Genomic DNA, 21,570 nt, shown 5'->3' with positions numbered 1-21,570 from the left:
CCACATCTTCCACTCCAGTCACTCACAGGCTCTCTGCAGAAACAACACTCAACAAACATCACTCACCAAACATCACTCAACAAACATCACAACGGGAATAGGCGAGGTTAAACTGCTGTAGGCTAAATTAGCTGTTACATGCAAATATGTTCATGGCTATGACATCACAAACAGGATTAATTTAAAATAGTCTGTTTTTGTAGCTTGGTTTCCAGATATGGACTGTATGGATTAGAGAGAGTGGTACTAACAATATCCACATACATACATCATCTAAACCGCTTATCCTTCTGGGTCACGGTGGGGTGCTGGAGCCTTTCCCAGCTGTCATTGGGCGGAAGGCAGGATACACCCTGGACAGGTCGCCAGTCCATCGCAGGGCAGACAGACAGACATACACAGTCACACACACATTCACACCTAGGGGCAATTCAGCATGTCCAATCAGCCTGACTGCATGTTTTTGGACTGTGGGAGGAAACCAGAGTACCCGGAGGAAACCCACGCAGACACAGGGAGAACATGCAGACACACAGAAATGACCCTGGTCGCCCGGCTCAGAATCGAACCCAGGCCATTCTTGCTGTGATGCGACAGCGCTACCCACTGCGCCACCGTGCCGCCCTACAATATCCCCAGAGAACATCAAACTTTTTCATTAAAAACACCTGTTTTCATTGATGTGGCCAGCAAGTCCTATATAGTCTGAACATGGGGGTTACATGCAGCCTATTCTCACTATTTAGCCCATTTAATCCACATTGTTGCAGGGATTATTCTATCTGAAGCAGAAAATGTGGCTGCTGAGGAGGAAAAGCTTCCACAGCCCGCGGCCAAGCATCGGCACCTTCATTAGCGAGAGTCAATTAAATTTCGAATGGCTTCTTATGTAAAGCGACTCGGATGGGACGGCTGCCTGGAGACCGATAGCTTTCACAGTTTCTGATGTTTATCAGGCTCACAAAACAAATGACAAGTTCTGTTCTTTCACAAACAGAGCGTCTGTCTGAGATCCTCTCACGCAGGCAACCTCCTTCCTTAATCCTGCAAGGAAAGGCCTGTGATGTATTTGACAGTCCCAGCACATTGATTGGTAGATTGATAGATTGATAGATTGATGTGCTTGACAGCAAGTCAAGCATGGAAAAGATTTGTGAAATTTACCCAGACCGTAATAAATCAGCAGAATATTTTAGGAGCGGAACATTGATCTAGACTTGTACGGCGCATTTCTAATGTGTGTGGAACGGACACAAGTACAATTATTTTAGTCCTTTTTAGTTTAATTAGCTTTCTAGGTGTAGCAGATTTCACAGCCCATGCTCAGTCTTGCTAGGCGTAATATGTAATACAAGCTGTGCTCAGTTCACTGTGACTTAAAATATGACCAAAAATAATCATAATAATGATTTGTAATCTCGCACTTTAAAAAGATGGTTCTTCAAGGGTTTTTTAGTCAAGAAAATGGTTCTATATAGAACCATTGACATGTAAAGGGTTCTTCAGATTGATGGGGAGTGTGTTTTAGATGGTTTTATATAGAACCTTTTTGGAAATTGTTCTATATAGCAGCAAAAAAAGGGTTCTTCTATTGTTACAGGCTTGACATCATAACAATAGAAGAACGCTTTTTGGAGCTAAATGGAACCCTTTTCAAAAAGGTTCTATACAGTACCATCTACAGCACTCAAACACTCAAAGAACCCTTTGCATGATTGAAGGCTTCTTTGCCGCATGAATGGGTTCTTCAGATTGATAAAGAACATATGTTATATGGCTCTATGTAGACACTCAAAGAACACTTTGTGTGATTAAAGGGTTCTTTGCATCGTTAAAGGGTTCTTGAGACTGATGTCCTGTAGATGGTTCTACATAGAACCTTTTTGAAAATGGTTTTATATAGCCCCAAAAAAGGGTTCTGTTATTGTGACAAGCTCGACATCGTTACAATAAAAGAACCAGTTTGGTTCTATATATAACCCTTTTCAAAAAGGTTCTACGTAGAACCATCTACAGGACATCAGTCTCAAGAACCCTTTAACGATGCAAAGAACTCTTTAACCACACAAAGTGTTCTTTGAGTGTTCATGGTTCTATATAGAACCATTTTCTTTACTGAAAGACCCTTAAGGAACCATCATTTTTAAGAGTGTATGCCACCTTAAAGGGAAAATCCACCAATTTTTCAAAATTTCTGCACAATTAAGTGGTTAACGTATAAACACACTCATTCAGAGTGGTTTGATATGAAATGCCTCATTGTAAATAAACTGGCTGAGTCAGGATTGTTCTCAGTGGTGGTGATAGGAACCAGATGTCTGTAGAGTTTAATGTCTCTAAAAGCTCCCTCATATAAAATTATGACATGAAATGATTATGAATACACGGCCTGAAGCCTGAGATACAGGCCCGGGAGGAGTGCAGGTTATTTGAGCGTAATAGATTAACAACCCAAGAAAAGTGCTTGTTTTTTTTATGGTTAACTAAGGAGCCCTGCTGTTAACATCCTGTATAAAGCATGCATATTAAGTTGTGGCTACAACTGATTAAGGCATGGAAACAAGATCCTAATGCATGGCCACAACGTAGTAAGGCATGGGAATGAGATCCTAATGCAAGGCCACTATGTAGTAAGGTGTGATCTCGTTCCCATGCCTTACTAAGTGGTGGCCACGACTTAATTATCTCATTCCCACACCTTACTAAGTCATAGCCACGCATTAGGGTCACGTTCCCACATTTTACTGTGCCACGTATTATTTTTATTTATATGGGATGTCACCAGCAGGGCTCCGTAGGTAACTGACCTACACAATCACAGCATTCTACCATCTTAAAAAAGTTTTTTGACAGTCGTTGTAATTTTAACACTATAAAGTTTGGTCAGTAGGGGGAGCAGTGTACTCATTGCTTGACCTCAAACTCCACCTACCAGCTGTCATTTTATATTCTCCCTACCAAAACATCTGCATTAATTAGGGTGTGCTTCATTTACATCATATGTAAATGAGGTACTGGTAGGCTGGCTCTTGATTTCACGCACTAGAGCTGAATTATTACTGTTTCCATGTCATTCAAAAGTTTTATGAATCTGATGCAGAATAGTTTGTATACCATTAAAGCATGTTTTTACACAACTTTGGATATATATACATATATGACCACCTCCTTGTTTCTACACTCATTGTCAATTTTATCAGCTCCACTTACTATATAGGTGCACTTTGTAGTTCTACAACTACAGACTGTAGTCCATCTGTTTCTCTGCATAAATTGGGACCCCCATGGACCCTCACAGAGCAGGTACTATTTGGGTGGTGGATCATTCTCAGCACTGCAGTAACACTGATGTGGTGTGTTAGAGTGTGTTGCGCTGGTACGAGTGGATCAGACATTCCTCTTTCTCAACAGGTGAAATGTATGCTTGAGCTTCTGTGAATTATTATGACATAAAGGCCATTGAACACTTCAAGCTTCAAGCTGCAGTTTTGTAACACTGGTTGAACACTGAGTTTTATGTTTCTGTGTTTATCTTGGGGCAGTGAATACGCAGTGCAATACTGACAGAGTCTTGTTGTGCAACATTTTTTACAATGACACTCGGCTGTAAATCCACCAGCTTTCCCCGATTTTATGTGCAGATGTTGCCGAGCCAAATCACAAGCTCCAAACAGCGCTCACTTCACCTCCCTGCTGATTCACTCAAAGATCGGACCAGCACAATGCAGGAGCACACAGCGCAGTAGAAATGAGTGTGATCCCGCAGTGGAAGCTCCTTTATGATGTTAATCCAGCTAGTGATGCCGCCACTGCCATCTTCAGATTTGGTTCTGAGGAGGTCCACCTCAGTGCATCACATCAGTTTGTCAGTCTTTTCTCTTTATAGCTCTGATGTTCTGCAGGGCTGACTGACTCATGTATCCACGTCAAACTGTTCTCTAGGATTCTCTGTCTTGTCTTGTCTTGTGGAATAATTTACTCTTCCCTCTCATAGCATCCACTATTTCAGGGGTCGGCAGCCCAAATGTTAAGAAGAGCCATTTTGTCCTTTCAATAAAAGTAAATCCACAACATTTTATGTCCATCTTACCATCTTGGCTGTGAATATGTCTCAGTATGTGCTAATGTGTTAGTATAGGCTAAAAATATAATATAAATGAAAACGCAGACTTACTTTGCTCTGCTTTAAGCTTTAGCTCAGCTATAGCCGCCTTTCTCGCATCTCCGGCAGGAAACTTTTCCACAAATGTAGAATAGTTTATTGTAAAATGTCTCTTAACATTCGTTTTTTTAATGAGGCTGATGTCAGCGTCTCTTTCTTGTTGGAATTTTCTCTTAAATGGTGTAACAGTTACACTCTGCCACCTTAGGCACCATTTAAGGTGGACCAGGAAAATTTGATCAAGAAGCTGGTGAATGAGACGACTTCAGCCTCACGACTTTTTAGTGTTTGTCAGTTTCTCGTTTCAGATTAAACGCATCAGAAAACGCATCCCCTTTTTGTTTGCTGCTCGCTGGGCGAGATTGTTGTCTGCATTGCTATGGTGACCAACAGTCTGTGTTGATCTTCAGGGTTGAAGGGTGAATTAGCAGTTCTACATTAACTCCAGTGTTTAAGACCATTTATTGTTAAACTGTGTTGAACGATCAGCAGAGCTTTATTTTACTGTAAAGGAGGATTATTTTATTTTGCGGATATATTTGAAATACATTCCAATCCATGCCGAAATACATTCCAAACACTAAAATGCATTTCAGAATAAATTGCCATGTTAAACAAATATTTTAAAATCCATTTACACAAATAACAATAGATGTATGTAAATGTATTTGTCAAATATATAATATACAATATAATTTGAAAATGTATGAATGTAGTCAAAATACTGTCTAATGCACTTTACTGTTTGGAAAACCTTTTTAAATGAGTTTGTATTCCAGTATCTTAATTTTAAGTATAAGCAAATGAACCTTTGACATGACAAAAGCAAGTGTTGTAAGTATTGATACTCATAATAATATTGAGTACTATTGAGTATTTGCTGTGAAAATGCAGTTATGATTTGATATCCTGTTTATTTAAAATACATTGTATGTGAGTCTTACTACATATGAACATGGTCAATGCAAAGTACAGTGCAGAGCACAGAACCATTCCTTCAGTTCATGCATATTTAGTTCTATCTGTAACCTTTGTTAAAAGCATATACTACTGAAAAAATATAGCAACAAATGCATTACAAAAACATTTTTAATACAATAATTTTGGGTCATTTTCATACATTGCAAAAATATATTTGATAAATACATTTAGAATATATTTTGTATATGGGTCAGTATTTGATGACACTTTTGTCGCTGCTGGGCTGAGAAAAGTCCACCAACCAAAAACTATCCTGCCAACTATCCTGCCTGAGTCTTGTGGCCAGAAACTGACCACTGATGAAGGACTAGAGGATGACTAAAACAAACTGTGCATCAACAGATGTGCTATCGTCTCTAATTTTACATCTACAAAATGGACCAACAAGGTACTTGTGTCTAATAGAGTGGACAGTAGGTGGACAGTATTACACATTTTACTAGTACTTTTTATTTTCCCTGAGCTCCACTTGATGTTTGTGTGGGTTTATGTAATTTATTTATTTCATGCAGTTATTGAATAATTTGCCTTACAATTTGGTCATGTAAAGTCAGATGGACAAACCAAAATATACCCTGGTGAATAAGAGGTTAAAAAAAAACAGAGAGAAATTCAGTTTTTCCGTGATATGAGCCCTTTAAAACCTCCAGCAGCGCTGCTGTGTCTGATGCACTTGTACCAACACAACACACCACCACCACGTCAGTGTCACTGCAGTGCTGAGAATGATTCACCACTCGAATAATAGCTGCTCTGTGGTGGTCCTGTGGGGGTCCTGACCTTTGAAGAACAGTGTTTCAAAGTATGCAGAGAAACATACAACGTAAGGTCCACTATATAATAAGTGAACTTGACACAATCACATACATTAGAGACATTTTATAGGCGCTACAGGCTTCTGTATAGAGGGAAAACAATGTGTTGTAAATGCGGTGACTCAGTCATGACCCTGCAGGGAGCCAGGCAGGTCTGTATATTTCAAAGTAGCCTTATTGTTTCATTGTTTCAGAGCGAGAGCTGATATATTTACAGAAATAAGCTTGTCCCAAATAAAATAAGACTATTCCGACAGCAGAATTGCTCTGGGGACAAAGGAGCAGTGAGACCTGTTCCTCAGGGGATTCTGAACAGAAGGAGGCAACTGTCTGCATCATAAGCAGCATGCTGGGATTACCTCTGAAAAAAGCTGGTAATGTGCACATCAACATACTCACAGAGCGGTGCTCTACCACACACACACACATGTAAATATGTGTATATATATCATTTTGAAATTGGATGAATTTTTTTGAATCACAAACAGGTGTTTTTTTATCATTACACAACTTTACCAGCCTTTTGTTGCCTCGTCCCAACTTTTTTGAAACAAAAAACAATACAATTTCTCAGTTTCAACAATTGAGATGTCGTTTTTTTGTACTATTTCCAATGAAATATAGGATTTAAATGATTTGCACATCATTGCATTTTGTTTTCATTTACATTTTGCACAGCGTTGCAACTTTTTTGGAAATGGGGTTGTATTTGACTAACTAGTGAGGTGAAACTATGTTGCTTCTGTAAAGAGTTGTCATAAGTCTACATTGATGCTCACTAGCTGTCGGAAGGTACTCTTACTCCCTACTAGCTACTTTGGGATCACCCTCAATATGGCAGGCCCTCCACATGAACACACAAATGGAGGCAGAGAGGACAGGCTGAGAGAATAGGGCTGGAAAGAGATCTGAGGAAGAATCGATTTGCAAAACTCTAATCGATGTTTCCTCAACTCGTTTCCTCTCCACCTTCCGGTCCTGAAATTAAAAAAAATCTGGCATCGTTAAGAATGTTTCGCTTCTTTAAATGCACTTGGAGGAATCAAACAGAGACGAGGCCTCCAAGGTGAGGAAATACATATGCCTCCTGCACAGGAGACTTTGGCTTGTTTGAGATTATCTGCGCCTCACCTTGGCTTTTGGCGAGAGTAGCCGGTTGCAGTTCACATTCCAACACATTCCAAATACTAAAATGTATTTCAGAATAAATTGCCCTATTTATTTTTAAATATATTTATATTAAAATGTATGGAGAAATATTACACATGGAAATGTACCATACAAAAAATAAATGTATGTAAATATATTTATCAAATACATTTGCAAAGGTATGAAAAAAGCCAAAATACTGTCTAATGCACTTTACTGTATGGAACACCTTTTATTCCAGTATCTTAATTTTTTGCAGATTTTAAGTATTAGCAGATTAACTTTTAACATGGCAAAAGTAAGTGTTGTAGGTATTGATACACTGTGAAAATACCTACTGAGTGGAATGCTGTGTCTGATCCACTCAGACCAGCTCAACACACACTAACACACCACCACCACGTCAGTGTTACTGCAGTGCTGAGAATGATCCACCACCCAAATAGTACCTGCTCTGTGAGGGTCCATGGGGGTCCTGACCACTGAAGAACAGGGTAAAAGGGGGCTAACAAAGTATGCAGAGAAACAGATGGACTACATTCTGTAATTGTAGAACTACAAAGTGCACCTATATAGTAAGTGGAGTTGATAAAATGGACAATGAGTGTAGAAACAAGGAGGTGATCATAATGTTATGCCTGATCGGTGTATATTTACTTATACCTGTAACCTTTGTTAAAACTCCTTAAGTAAAATATATATATATATATATATATATATATATATATATATATATATATATATATATATATAAAGTATATATATATATATATATATATATATATATATAATCAATAACAAATAGATACAATATTTAACAAATTATATATTTAACAAATAATTTTTTGGCCTTTTTCATACACTGCCAGGTGGAGAGCACCTGAAGCGCCTGGATCTAAAAACAGAGCCCTCTTCACTCGCTTTACATTATAACAGCATTTTATGCACACAATCTTCGTGTCAGTTAAAAAATATGCCAACTTTTTTATCAATAAAATTATTTAATGCATCTAGAGTTATTAAAAACAAAAAACCTATTTCTTTTCAACTTTTTTTTTCAACAAAGTGATCTTAAAGTAAGGACACAAAAAATGTTATGGACAGTATTAATGGCACCCTTTCCTAATATTTAGCTGCAGGCCTTTTAGCAGCAATGAGCCTCCAAACGTTTTGGTATCCATGTACAACCTCTACCATCTGCTGGTAGTTTTTTTTTCTACTCTTCCATTGCAAACTTTTCAAGCTCTTGGATGTTTGCAGGTTTGTCCCTTCCCTGTGGCAGATTTCAGCTTTCACTGAGGTTGACATCTGGACTCATTGCTGGTCAGTTAAAAACAGTCTTCTTCTTCTTTTGCAACCATTCTGTTGTGCTCTTGATGTGTGCTTTGGGTCTTTATCGTGCTGGGGGACCCATTATCTTTGACCCAAACATAGCTTTCTTACACTAGGCAGCACCATTTGCTCTGAGATGCTCTGGTAATGTTCTGATTTTATTATTCTTTCAGTTGAGGCCACCGGGACCTGAGGCAGCAAAGCAACCCCACAGGAATATAGATCCACCACCATGTTTGACTGCAGGTAGGGGGTCCTTTTGGTTTTAAGCTTCATTTCATTTCATGTAAACAAATCGCTGGTCTTCATTGCCAAAGAGGCCTATTTTGTTTCGTCAGTCCACAACACATTTACCCAAAAGGATTGTGGTTTGTTTAGGTACATTTTGGCAAAGATCAGTCGTGCCTTCTTATATCTTTCTTAAAGCGATGTCTTCTTTGGCCTCCCCCATGAAGTCCTTCTTGTTTCAGTGTGTGGTGTATGAAATGGGTTCACTCCAGATTGCTCCAGGTCTGCCTTTAGCGCTTTGGATGTTTTTTCCACAGTTCACACCAAAGAGTTACTCACTGATTTTCCTCTTTGACCCACATCCTAGTAAGTTCTTGATAGTTCCTTGAACAATAAACTTCCTTACATTGCACACTACTGAAACAGGGATGGCAAGGATGTTGGAGACGGCCTTGTACCCTTTACCATTCTTGTGTTTGGAGATAATAGCACTTCTGATGCTCTCAGACAGCTCTCTTGTCTTCAGCATTGTGTAAAGGAATCAGGGAAAGTGGTCAAGTCATGTGAGCCTTCATTTATCACAGGTGATTCTAATTTCCAGTGTATCACTGGTGAGTCTAATCTAGTCTAATCTGAAAGGAATTCATCAATAGGGTGCCAATAATTGTGTCATATTGGCATTTTTATGCTTTTTCCCAGTCCATGTATACACCTCAATCGGAATAGACTAGTCCATTTGAGTCCATTCAGAATGCAGTTTCTATCTGATTGAACGAGGTGGGTAATCCTGTAAATAATCCGTTAAATATTAGAATAATATCCGTGTAAACGCCTGTATCTGATTACATTCCCTATCTTAAAGTTTAAGTCTGTTCTGATCAGGTGCGTCACGTCATAGTGAAAGTTTATACCGTTCAACATGGCGGAGCAGAAACTGGTCTGCAGAGGAGACGAAGTTTATGCTCTGATCTTTAAAAGACGGCGGTGGGACGGACGTCCAGCTTATGTGTCTCAGAACACGACGTCTTCCTCTCGGCCTTCTTTAATAAGGACATGTGAAGGACGTTTTCCTGAGTCTGACATCATTTTAAAGCAATTAAAAACAAGCGCTGCTCACTGCTGCTCGTTTCACTCTGACTGGACTCGTGATGCTCGTTGTCATGGTAACATCTACAGTAAGTGGTTCTCTAAGCATGCGCATAATTTTGGATCAGATTACTTGAAGTGAGCATGTAAAGAGATTTTTCATCAGATTGTTGAATAGAGTGAGAATAAACACCTCAGTCTCAGGCCTGATTCATGCTGCGTCTGCGTGCTGTGAGCGCACACACAGCTCAAATGCATTAGAGAGTTATACCAACATTCCTGTTTCCAGACAGATAAATAGTCACCTCTGTTACTCTGCTTATATATATATATATATATGTTTATGTATACTTGTTTATCCTCCAGAGCATTCTGACTTGTGATTAGGCAAAAGTTTTGAGCCTGGTAGACCAACCAGGATATCTGTTTGTAGCATGGGATGTTTAACTAGTATTTCATCGTGACTTAAATTAAATAAAAAATAGCATTTTTAAGTGTTTAATTTTTATTGACGTAAAAAATCAGCGCCTAGTCTATTCTGTAAACACAGTGGCGGTTCAGTGCAGCGTCTGGGAGGCTCTGCTGCTTCACCTGCACAACCTGTGTGAAAGCACTGACCAGTTAACATGATCACCATCGCTCACACCACGCAGACACAGTATGTGTGAATCAGGCCTTAATCTATAATCGTAATCTATTCAATCGGATTGGCAAAAATCTTTGCATGTAAACACAGCCAGTGACAGAATACAGGACTAGACTCTCTGATAGAGTATGAACGTAAAGAAACGTGTACGTTTACACTAAATCAGGGTCCTGATTGTAATAAATCTCCTCCATCTGGCCCTTTAAAACGGTCAGCTGGGCGCCAGGGGCGGGGCGAGGGGCGGAGTCAGAGGGCGGAGCACCTGACAATCATTCAGGCGCGTTTTACAGAAGCGGGCTGACGTCACTCAAGTTTCGCAGCGAGCGTGTTTGCAGACTGAGGAGAGAGAGAGAGAGAGAGAGGGCTGAGTGAGGGAGAGAGAGCGAGAGAGAGAGAGGGCTGAGTGAGAGAGAGAGAGAGAGGGCTGAGTGAGGGAGAGAGAGAGAGAGAGAGAGACGGAGAGAAAGAGAGGGGTGAGAGAGAGAGAGAGACCGAGAGAAAGAGAGGGGTGAGGGAGACGGGGGGGAGAAGGAGAGAGAAAGGGGGAGAAACAGGGAGGGAGAGAGAGAGAGAGAGAGTGCCTGAGAGAGAGGCTTTGGCTCTGAGTGAGGAGGAGAAAGCGCCTCGGAGCTCCACTCCGGTAAGAGACACATGCGCGTTGGAGCTACAGAGACGAGGCTTTAAACTGCAGCCTGGCTGCGCTGGGTGCGTTTACTTTGGGAAGAAAGTCGCAGTCGTCGAAAGTCAAGGTTGCCTTTTTTTTGTGGGAAAAGTTGCTGCAGTTTGGCCGGGTTAGCTCAGCGCTCCTTCACTGTGCCGCTCCTCTAGATGTTAAAGCATCGCGGGTGAGTTGTGGATTAAGTGCTGAATAGTTGTTGCCAAGTTGCCACAGCAGGTTCTTTTCCCCATAGACCCGCTCTGTGAACCGCTCAGGCTGCCTGACGCGCTGCTCTCAACCGCCTGATGCGCTTAAAGTAGCTTTGCTGTGTCCAGTTTGATTGCAGCTCTGGGTTTTCTGGCACTGAAGGATTGTTGTTGTAACTTTCCCGGCTCTTCAGCACATGCAGAGGTACTCAGTGTGCAGATGTAATGACCTGTCTGTCTGCATGGAATCCACATAATTGTAGCTGTTAGCTGAAAGTGCATGGACTGTGTTTACTCCTCTATCCCTAAGGCTTTTCCCATGTGCTTCTACAGTAAAAGTGCTTGCTTTGCACAGCCTTTGAGCTTTTCCCTCAGCAGAGCGGGTCACAGGGAGACTTGCCAAAACCAGAGCCTCCTCCTTTCAGCCATGGGGCACCCCACAGCCTGGAGAGGGGGACTGGAGGAGCCTTGCAGCCACGGCCACCTCCAGAGCCCGCTTCCGGCCTCAAATCTCCATTAGAATGCCCTGTATGCTTCAGCTGGGACGGACACTTTTGCAGATTTACAGTTTCTGTTGAGAACAGCAGTGTAGTTTGTTTTATGGTGGGAAGTTCATGAACTGTGGTGGAGAGTCTGAGAGTAGTGGTAGATAGATGGATGGATGGATAGAGAGATAGATAGGCAGGTAGCAGCGATGCACAATGATATTGAAATCATATTGCTGTCAGGATGTTTCATTAAAAAAATCCCCATCCCTGCTGAAAAAAACCCTAGAAACCAAGTGTTTCTGTCGCTTCCTAAAGGTTTTCTAACATGTTTTGGCTTTTTTAATCAATTGATTTCACACTATAAAGGATCCTAATGGTTTAACAGGTGACCAGTGGCTGATTCGTAATGCATTTGATGGTTTCCCAGTGGGATCTAAACATCTAAGGGTGTTCTACTGGAAACAAGTGTTATCCATTGGAAACCATTAAATCAATCCCTGGTAGAAAGCAAAACAATACGGTTTTAACCCCAATTGTTTCTAATGATCTTTTGTCCAGCAGGGATCAGATAGATGTTTAGACTTGACTGATATTTCAAACCAGTACTTCGTACTTGACTTTATTGCATTTTTTATTCATTTTACTGCATTTATAACCCTTTTCAAGCACATGCTATATTTCTCTTTCATGCAAATCTAGTTTGAGCTGCCTGAATTTCTATATTTCATAAATGTTTGTGCATGTGCAGATATGTATTTGAAAAACATTGGAGATTGTTAGATAGATGGATGGATGGACAGACATGAATAGATGTATTTTATTGATCTCTAAGAGGACCATGCTTGAATGCTACAACAGCAAAACATGACATTAATTTGCATATAATAAATAGAAGACTTGAGGAACTTTTATGGCAGATTCTGATTCCTTTTCAGCACAAATAATGTTTTTGGCTGATTTTTTTTTTTTATTAGCTTTTTGAACACTTGAAACACACAAGCACATTTTCAGTACTTTCTTTTAGCCACATCTTTTCGAATAACATTATTTGCTCATTAATGAACCACGCAAATTCTGAATTATAAGAATAAAAAAAATCAACTGCATATAAGGGTGGGAGGGTAGTGTGACTGGATAGCAGCAATAACCGACAGGTATGCAGGTAACGATGCTTTAAAGGCGATATGTGCAGTGTTGGGAAAGAGGACTAAGAACTAGACAGGACTAATTTCATATTAAACAGCTTTTTAAATAATATTAAATAATACATAAATGCAATGTTTTATTCACTTTTGCCATTAAACCAGTGGATATTGCATTAATAAACAATAAGACGATGGTAGATTAACTGTCTGTTGCGTGGTTTCCCAAAGTGTGATGTGCCGTCTGGGCTGTGATTTTCAGCTTAAGCGTAATTCATGTTCAGATAAGTTGTGAAGTCATGAAAATACATATTTGGGATCTTTAGCTGAATTCCAGACTCTGCCAGCACCTGTTTTTTTTAACGTGCAAAGCTTTGGACATGGCTTTGGACCTCATTTACAGCACGCATGTAGCAGTCTGAATTTACTCCAGCAGGGGGAGCATGCAAGCCTCTTTAGTATACATCATATAAAGAAAAGAAGCAGCTTGAATGCACATTTTCAGTCATAACTGATTTTTTAACAAGGCAGTGTCGTGCTTGAAATTAAATGCTGCATTGAAAGTAAGAGGCAGCTGGCTGTTTAGCAAAATGAGTGTAATTATGTGATGTAATATGTAATATGATGATGTTTTGGTACAGGTGTAGCAGCAGCTGTCATATACAGCACACACAAGATCTACAGTGCATTTTAATTACTTTATTTAAAATTGCAACACAGATCAGCCAAAAAAAGGATAATGCTGATGATGTTGGAGCAAAAATCTTCCGATTGTGATCTTGGCTGGTTCCCATCAAGCATTGCTGATAAATAGACACAATTACATGGCAGACCTTTCAACTTATGACTAAGTGAAGAAGGCATCAACTGAAACATTCACATTCAGTGGCACATGGTAATATAAGTCATTCTTTGCATGCAGCGTTTTGGCCTAAGTTAAGAAATTTAGCCAATTCTATCTGACCTTTTTATTTTTAGGCCTTAAATTTCAGCATGTTAAAATAATCTGTGGCCAGTCAGTGAATGAAAGCTCAGTTTGAAATGCTCTGTGTCCCATTTAAGGTGACATGGTCTTGGGTTTTAATCGACGGCAGCAACAAACTGTCCTAAGCTGGGTGTAGTGACTGGATTGCATTTTGCTTTCTTTTATTTATTTATTTATTTCTCATGGCCTGTCAACAAAATTAAACTGCAGTGTGTGGTTTCTCATATATATGTCCCTGAGGCTTTTCTGCACAGACGTCTGTGTCAAGCGATGACCCTGTGTATCAAATAGGGGAGCACTGATATGGGAATTCTGGGCCGATGCCGATACGTAAAGAAACAAACAGACACTCGAACCCGGAACCACCTGCATTAGCATTACAGAGAAATATGGCATTTATTTTCTCAGGGTAAAATGCAGTAAAATGAATAAAATGCTGATATTTTAGTGCAGTAACCCAGCATTGTGTTAACATTCTGCTCTTCTATGTGCTCTTTAAGTGACATTTATTAATGTCTTCAAACTCCTCATCATTCCTTTTGAAAATCATTGTAGTTAATCTTGTTTTTTGGTAGTCTGGTGGAAAATGTTTTGAAGTCTATCAAAAGTTGCACTGGACCCTCTAACATGTGCTAACTCTATGTCGACAGTCACATTTTGGTGTGGGAGGATCTTTAAAGCTAAATTCCTGCTTTGATTAGATCTGCTGGACTGTGTATTTTACCCTCTGATTGGCTGCCAACAAAAGCGCAAAAAATTCAATAGGAAAAAATGTCAGATGAACTTCGATCTGTATACGCTAATCTGTTGGACAGGCAGTACAGAGGACTCTGCAGATGTTGTATAGATCTGTTGTGGGATTTGTCATGGAAATATGTCATATGATCTCAAACTCCACTTGTCTAGTTTAAGGTGAAATTTGTTGTTGTGAAGTTATTTAAGTTTTAACAGAACGTGTCCTGAATGTGTTGCCGCTGCAATGTTCGTTTCAGTTGAACAACAACAAACTATGCAGAGCCTTTCAAAGTTTGTATGTCCAGCAAATTCAATTTAATGCTTTTTAAGATGTTTTTAAAGCTACGTTTGAGAATTTTTAATGGCACCGTGAACCGTATTTACTTTATTTAAAATTGCAGCACAGATCAGCCAAAAAAAGGATAATGCTGATGATGTTGGAGCAAAAATCTTCCGATTGTGATCTTGGCTGGTTCCCATCAAGCATTGCTGATAAATAGACACAATTACATGGCAGACCTTTCAACTTATGACTAAGTGAAGAAGACATCAACTGAAACATTCACATTCAGTGAATCTTTGCATGCAGCGTTTTGGCCTAAGTTAAGAAATTTAGCCAATTCTATCTGACCTTTTTATTTTTAGGCCTTAAATTTCAGCATGTTAATATAATCTGTGGCCAGTCAGTGAATGAAAGCTCAGTTTGAAATGCTCTGTGTCCCATTTAAGGTGACATGGTCTTGAGTTTTAATCGACGGCAGCAACAAACTGTCCTAAGCTGGGTGTAGTGACTGGATTGCATTTTTTTTTTTTGGCTTTCTTTTATTTATTTATTTCTCATGGCCTTTATTGGGGAAACCATGAACTGGGAAAGCTTTGCAAACTGTGTGTCTAGCTGAGTTTAAAATAACCATCATCAGAGTATTTGCAGGTTTGTATGTCAAGCAAATTCAATTAAATGCTTTTTAAGATGTTTTTAAAGCTACGTTTGAGAATTTTTAATGGCATTGTGAACCGTATTTACTTTATTTAAAATTGCAGCACAGATCAGCCAAAAAAGGATAATGCTGATGATGTTGGAGCAAAAATCTTCCGATTGTGATCTTGGCTGGTTCCCATCAAGCATTGCTGATAAATAGACACAATTATATGTTTTTCTCTTTTGAGAATTTTTAATGGCACTGTGAACCAATCACTCAGTGATATTTTATTTTTATTTTATTTTATTTTTTTTAGAAATTTTGTCATATTATCATGAACAACCACACATAACTCACTTTATATAGTCATTCTCATTTTATAAGTAGAAATTTTTATTAATTAATGCTACAACAATGCTAATTTCGTCTCTGTAGGTTTTGCAATGTTATGTTAGCGCAAAGTAACGGAAGTGTACTCTCGCTTCTCACACAAGATATAATACTACAGAACCTTATTTTATATACACTGTAACATTTTATTAATGCAATTTGTAACAGCCAAAATTGTTTACTTAATTTACATGCAATTTGTAAATGCCAACATAGGTGCATTGATGAGGTCCTGCTGGTGTGGGTTTCCTCTCTTTCAGTGAAAGTGATTTGCTAACAATTCTTGCTTGTGAAGAATCTTAAGCCAGTTAAACATGGCTTAATATTGTCCTGATTACCGTTCTAAAGTGTGAGCATCGTTGTGAAGAAATAATTTGTAAAAAGTTATATTTTTTTATCCAGCAATCATGACAGCTCTGATATTGATACAGTTGCAGGACGATATTCTGTTTATATCACGCAGAACTGGTTTGTTCTCCACATTACAGCGATTACTGAGGTGTGGAAGATAACAGTATTTCACAGGCAGCGTTGTTTTTTCAGATGCTGAAGGAAATATCTGTATCGGTGGATCTCTTCCAGCAGGCGCGTGTGTGTTAGCATTGCCTGCTTGCGTGTACCTGTCCAGGCAGCGCAGATGCTCTTGTCAGCGCGAGCCATCAGAGCAGTGAGTGATGTTATCGCTGCATCACCAACAGAAGCCGCTGTGTTGGGTGATGCATTGCTTCTGCCTTGCTGTCAGGACAGTTTTTCTATTTTTTTCCGATATCGGTACAGGGATGTACATGAATGTGCACTTCTCTTCAGCCTCATTTTATCAGTCAGGCAACATGTCCACTCAGGCACTGAAATTCAAGGCTCGTTTTATTCTAAATGGCTGATACACACAAAATGCAGTATGTATGTCCATTCATATACATTTCAAAAGCAAGATGTAAAAAAGTGGCTGTGCCTAAGTTTTAGTATTCAACATACAGTAGCACTGCATAGGTGAAATATTTATCACCACAGTCATAAAACCTTCTCAGAAATGGAAACTTTATCCTACATTTTTCTTCCCTTAGATCCACTTCTATTATTTTAGTGGGTTTACATGACTATTTTTCAGAATTAAACAGGCCTTTAAGCCTTTAGACTGATATATGTAAATGACATCTGTTCTGATTGGCTGCCCTGTCTTGTGCCTTATTTGAATAAAAAAAAAAAAAGGCCATGCTGAAACACTCCTTATAACACCTCAATGTGAATGGGTGGAGTCAAACTAGTCTAGACTGAATAGATGAAAAAATATATTTGTTATTTTGACACTGAACATTGAATTCAAATCGGGCTGTTTTCGCAGTATAGATTTCATATATAGACTGTAATGACTGGGGAATGAACAGTACATTTTAGGAACTTTAATGATGTTTACATATTACAGGGACATTATATGTTTCAAAAAAACTGGTTTTATTGTAGTTGTGTTTATTCTAGCTTGTTCATCATTATGTTTTCAAACAATATAAAGGGCAAGTTCAAATGGTGTTTTAAAAAAAAATGAGGATCCTGAGTGGCGCAATAGTCTAAAGGCCCTCGGTATACTTTTTTGCAATGACACTACGACGCAGGTGTCGCACCAACAGCGGGACACCTGTGATTGGTGGGTTAAATGTTGCAGCCGCAACATTTAAGCTCGCAAAGGTGGTTTCAGCTTTACACAAACTTTGTAAGTTCTGTGTCACTCAACATATGTGGAGGCCTGAAGCTCCAGCCCTATCGCCAGGATTTTTGGAGTTCAGTGCCCCCAGCCCAACACTCTAGCTAGCCAGCTGGGGGTGTCTGTTAGCTGGCATAACAGAATTGGCAGTTAGCATTTTCCTCCAGTTCTCTTACAAGCGTGTTGAGCTGTCCAGTGGTGTTGCATTTGCGACGGTTTGAAAAGATGCTGTGGTGCTTCATGTGTTTTGAAAGAAATACATGTGATGAGAGACCTAGCTAGCAGGTAGAACTAGCACTTGAGTTTAGTGATGTAATGGTATTAAAGTATACTGCAGTACTTAAAAATGATGCTGGTATGTAAAAATAATGACGTTAATTCAAAATTATGATGTGTCACGTTTCTGTTCCACGTATGAAAGACCAAATAAACACATTCCACCCATTTATATTTTAGTGGGGTGACAGGGAAAAATTAAAGCCAGGAAAAACCTCTGAAAAAACCCTGATAGTGGCTCCGCGATAAGAGCTTCACACACCACAGAACACGTTTGATTTCAGCTTTCACTCCATATAAACATTCACATAACCTCGAAACGGGTGTCATTTTAGCATCATTTAGCTGCAACCAAGCCTGTGCTGTGCCGTGTGGCACGTTTGGCCTGCTAACTAAGCTTTCGTTAGCTTAGCCTAGATGCTACAGTCCTAAACACCACAGAAAAAGGTTCGATTTTGTGTTTCTGTCACTCCAACACCACTCACTGCTCTTTTCCGCTTTCAGACATTAATTTTTATCATCTACACTTCTTTCAGCAGAGCAAAAGTTAGTCAGAGTCAAACCTGTACTGTGTTGTGTGGCACTGTTTGGGTCTGTAGCTGCTCGCTAAGCTAGTGTTAAGTTAGCTGATCAAGCTACTGATCCAAACACCACAGAACAGGTTTGCTTTCACTTTTCTGTCCATTTTACACCAGCTGCTCTACTTCACTCTCAGATTTAAACCATAACCATCTAAAATTGTATCAGTGCTTCATTTAGCCAGAATCCAACATGTTCTGTGGTACGCAGAGCTAGCTGAGCTAGCTAAGCTAATACTAACTAGCTCCTTTCCTAATTAGCGGCACTGCTTTTCATTTAGCAGATGTTAGATAGAATTATTTGGTGACCAGGTAAGCTAGCTCAACTTTTAGATTATTTTTGATTTAGACAATAAAAAATATCGAGAATGAAACGGACATTTTGTCAGTTATGCATAATGGATCAACACAGTCAGAATGCTTTCCAGTTGAGGAGATTTGTGGAAACTGTTCAAGCTGTTTGTCTTCAAGTTTGTTGTCTTTTCCAGTTTCGTACCAGCCTCAGGGCGATTGGGAGCTTTCAGGATATTCATGCATTGAAAATGAAGCCCGTAAACATCCCACAGTGTGTCAGTCATTTACATACAGAGAACAAGGAATCAAAGGGCATGTATAATACCTTTCATTCACTGTGATCGTTCTGCACATTAGTTATTTGATGGCCATTTCTGTCTCCAGCTAGGTGGTCCGTCAAGACGTTGCGCTGGGCTGATGTCTTAATTCCTCTCATCAGGCAGGTAATGATGCGCCGGAATAAAGAGCATCCAAGCTCGAATGAAGCTCATTGTTATTCATGCAGTGCGAGCAAAGTTGAAATCTTCTCTCTCATCCAGCTAAACTCGTGATCCGATGGGCATATAAACTCTGGCTCTCCAAACAATCTTGAGTTTTCTGTGCTGATGTTTTGCGGTGTGCTTTTTTCTGTGAGTAATGGAGTTGCATTCTTCAGCCATCATGTCAAAGAGGCAGTTCGTCACGGGCCAGAGCCACTCGGGCTCCGCCGCTGTCACCTCCAACTTTGAAATGAATCAAAGGCCAGAAATTGTTCAGATGGAGCTGATTTTCCTGCAGGGACATCTGAGCTGAACTGGGTACGCAAGCACGCGTGGATGAGAACGAAACAAACCCTCTGTTATGTAACTGTGACCTCCTTTTACTGATTCAAACAAGGCATTGTTTGATCGTAATGGGACTGACATGAGCGACACAATCTCTGTGCTTCATCGTTCCTCATCTTTGTTCATAAACAAGCTTATGACAGAGAACGGAAACGCATCAGATTTAAGGCGATTATGAAAAAAAGATCAGTTGAAATGTTGGTATTGTTTTTTTCATTAGGCTTTGCCCGACTATGCGAGAGTCTCTTGTGGGTGTTTGGATTGTTTTAATGTGTGTTGTCAGGAGCTACTGCGCAATTAACATGAACGCACAATATAAAAGATGAAATATTGATCAATAACCGTTGGAAAAGAATATACAAAGCCATAACAAAGTGTCACGCTCAATATTTATGTCTCTGTCTCTTCCAAGTTGGAGAGCTACTTTAGGAAACACTTGTAAAATCCATTATGGGGGTTTTTCTTCCGTTTGCATTGTTTTAAAACTATGTAATACAACACTCTGGCTCATGCAGTGGTGCACCGATATGGAATTTCTGGGCTGATAATGATAACCGGTATCCGATGATATGATAATCGATTAGACCATGTTGTGTCAGATAATGATACCAGTAACCCATACATATGTTCTTTTCATTATAAAACATTATAATACATTATAAAACACAATGTAATCCATAGATGAAGTTCGGTGGTGTTATGATCAGAGATGCACCGATACCACTTTTCCGTGCTGATACCGATACCTGATCCTTTAGTATCGGTCGATACCGATACTAACTCTATCTAACCCAACTGACCTATAAGCCCCAATATTTATAGAATAACATTTTTAAAGTGTTTTATTTTAGTACAATCTATGTTCACATATAAAGCATCTTCAGTTTGGCTTGTTGGATTGTATTTATTAGATGCTTAAGAAAACTTATTTGTGTTTATCTACTGTATATCTTTAGTATCTATTATTATATAATTAGTTATAAGAACCGTGTTTAAAAAACGTAAATAAATGTAAAATGTCTTTATTGTGCAGAATAGTTAAAAACAGAACTGAACAGTAAACAGATAAACCTGTGGTTTTTACACATCAGCACACAGCAGCTTCTCTGGCTTAAAAACGGAGCTGAATGTTGTTTGACATCCAAATATCTTGAGTCTTTTGTCTCATACGTGCATCTTGTTCACTCGTGCTGCATCTCTGAGCATTAGTTCAGTAATTACCGTCATTCACGCTGTCAGTATCAGCGACATCCAGTGTTTTTCTGGCTTGGTTGAAGCAATGGGCTGCGAGACTCCGCTGCTGAGTGATACATCTGACCGACAGAGGCGCTCCACTGGTGGGGCTAGTGGACACACAGGCCGGGCTAGCAGGCTGCTATGCTAAAAGCTAAATTGAGGCTAAAGGTTATCTTTACGCTGAGAGTTCGACGGTTCCTTACACTCTCTCAGTAACATTAACTCCCACACAGCGGCAGATGAGTGATTACTGAAAGTAGCAGCTCAGCTGTTCAGGTAAGCGGCTCCGTTAATGTGTTCTTAACCCCAAAAACTGCCGTTACAGATGCTGCCATGATCATTTTGACTGCTGCTTTTTGTCCCACGCTGCTGACGTGTCGTTAAGTTCTGTCTGCATGCACATGTCAGAAGTTGCTTTGTGGTGTCAGTCATAGGTGTCAGTATCCCCATCACCGATACCGATACTGCGTTTTGATTCTGGACTTGAACTCTTATCTCCCACTTGGAGAACAAGTAAACATTCCACTGAACAGCTGGTTAAGAAACAGACACATGCACAGCTCAAAAACTACTCTATCCTGAACTACTAGCCTGCTTAAAACGTAATGACTGTTCTCTCTGTCAGTGTTGTGTGTAAAATGCATAGACTGTATGTATGAAGCAGTAACGGCTACTGTCACAACAAACCTGCATCATCATACAGCACTTTTAAGCAATTAAATGATTTGTTCTTCTCGGCC

General features: G+C 39.6%; 1 protein-coding gene across 2 annotated transcripts in view; it reads left to right on the top strand.

The window, feature by feature from the left end:
* Nucleotides 1-10,936: 10,936 nt before the first annotated feature.
* The window catches only part of gulp1a (GULP PTB domain containing engulfment adaptor 1a), a 158,958-nt gene continuing 148,324 nt past the window's right edge, over nucleotides 10,937-21,570 (top strand). Inside the window, exon 1 of one of the 2 annotated variants that reach the window (XM_036577482.1) lies at nucleotides 10,937-11,039. The gene's annotated coding sequence lies outside the window, so the exon portion shown is untranslated. Of the gene's footprint in view, nucleotides 11,245-21,570 lie in introns of both variants that reach the window. The other variant, XM_036577488.1, reaches the window with a different exon arrangement.

This window comes from Colossoma macropomum, unplaced genomic scaffold (assembly GCF_904425465.1).
Source record: "Colossoma macropomum unplaced genomic scaffold, Colossoma_macropomum, whole genome shotgun sequence".
Classification (NCBI taxonomy): domain Eukaryota; kingdom Metazoa; phylum Chordata; class Actinopteri; order Characiformes; family Serrasalmidae; genus Colossoma; species Colossoma macropomum.
The sequence above is the reverse complement of the archived record's forward strand: the minus strand, read 5'-3'. Positions and strand labels throughout refer to the sequence as shown.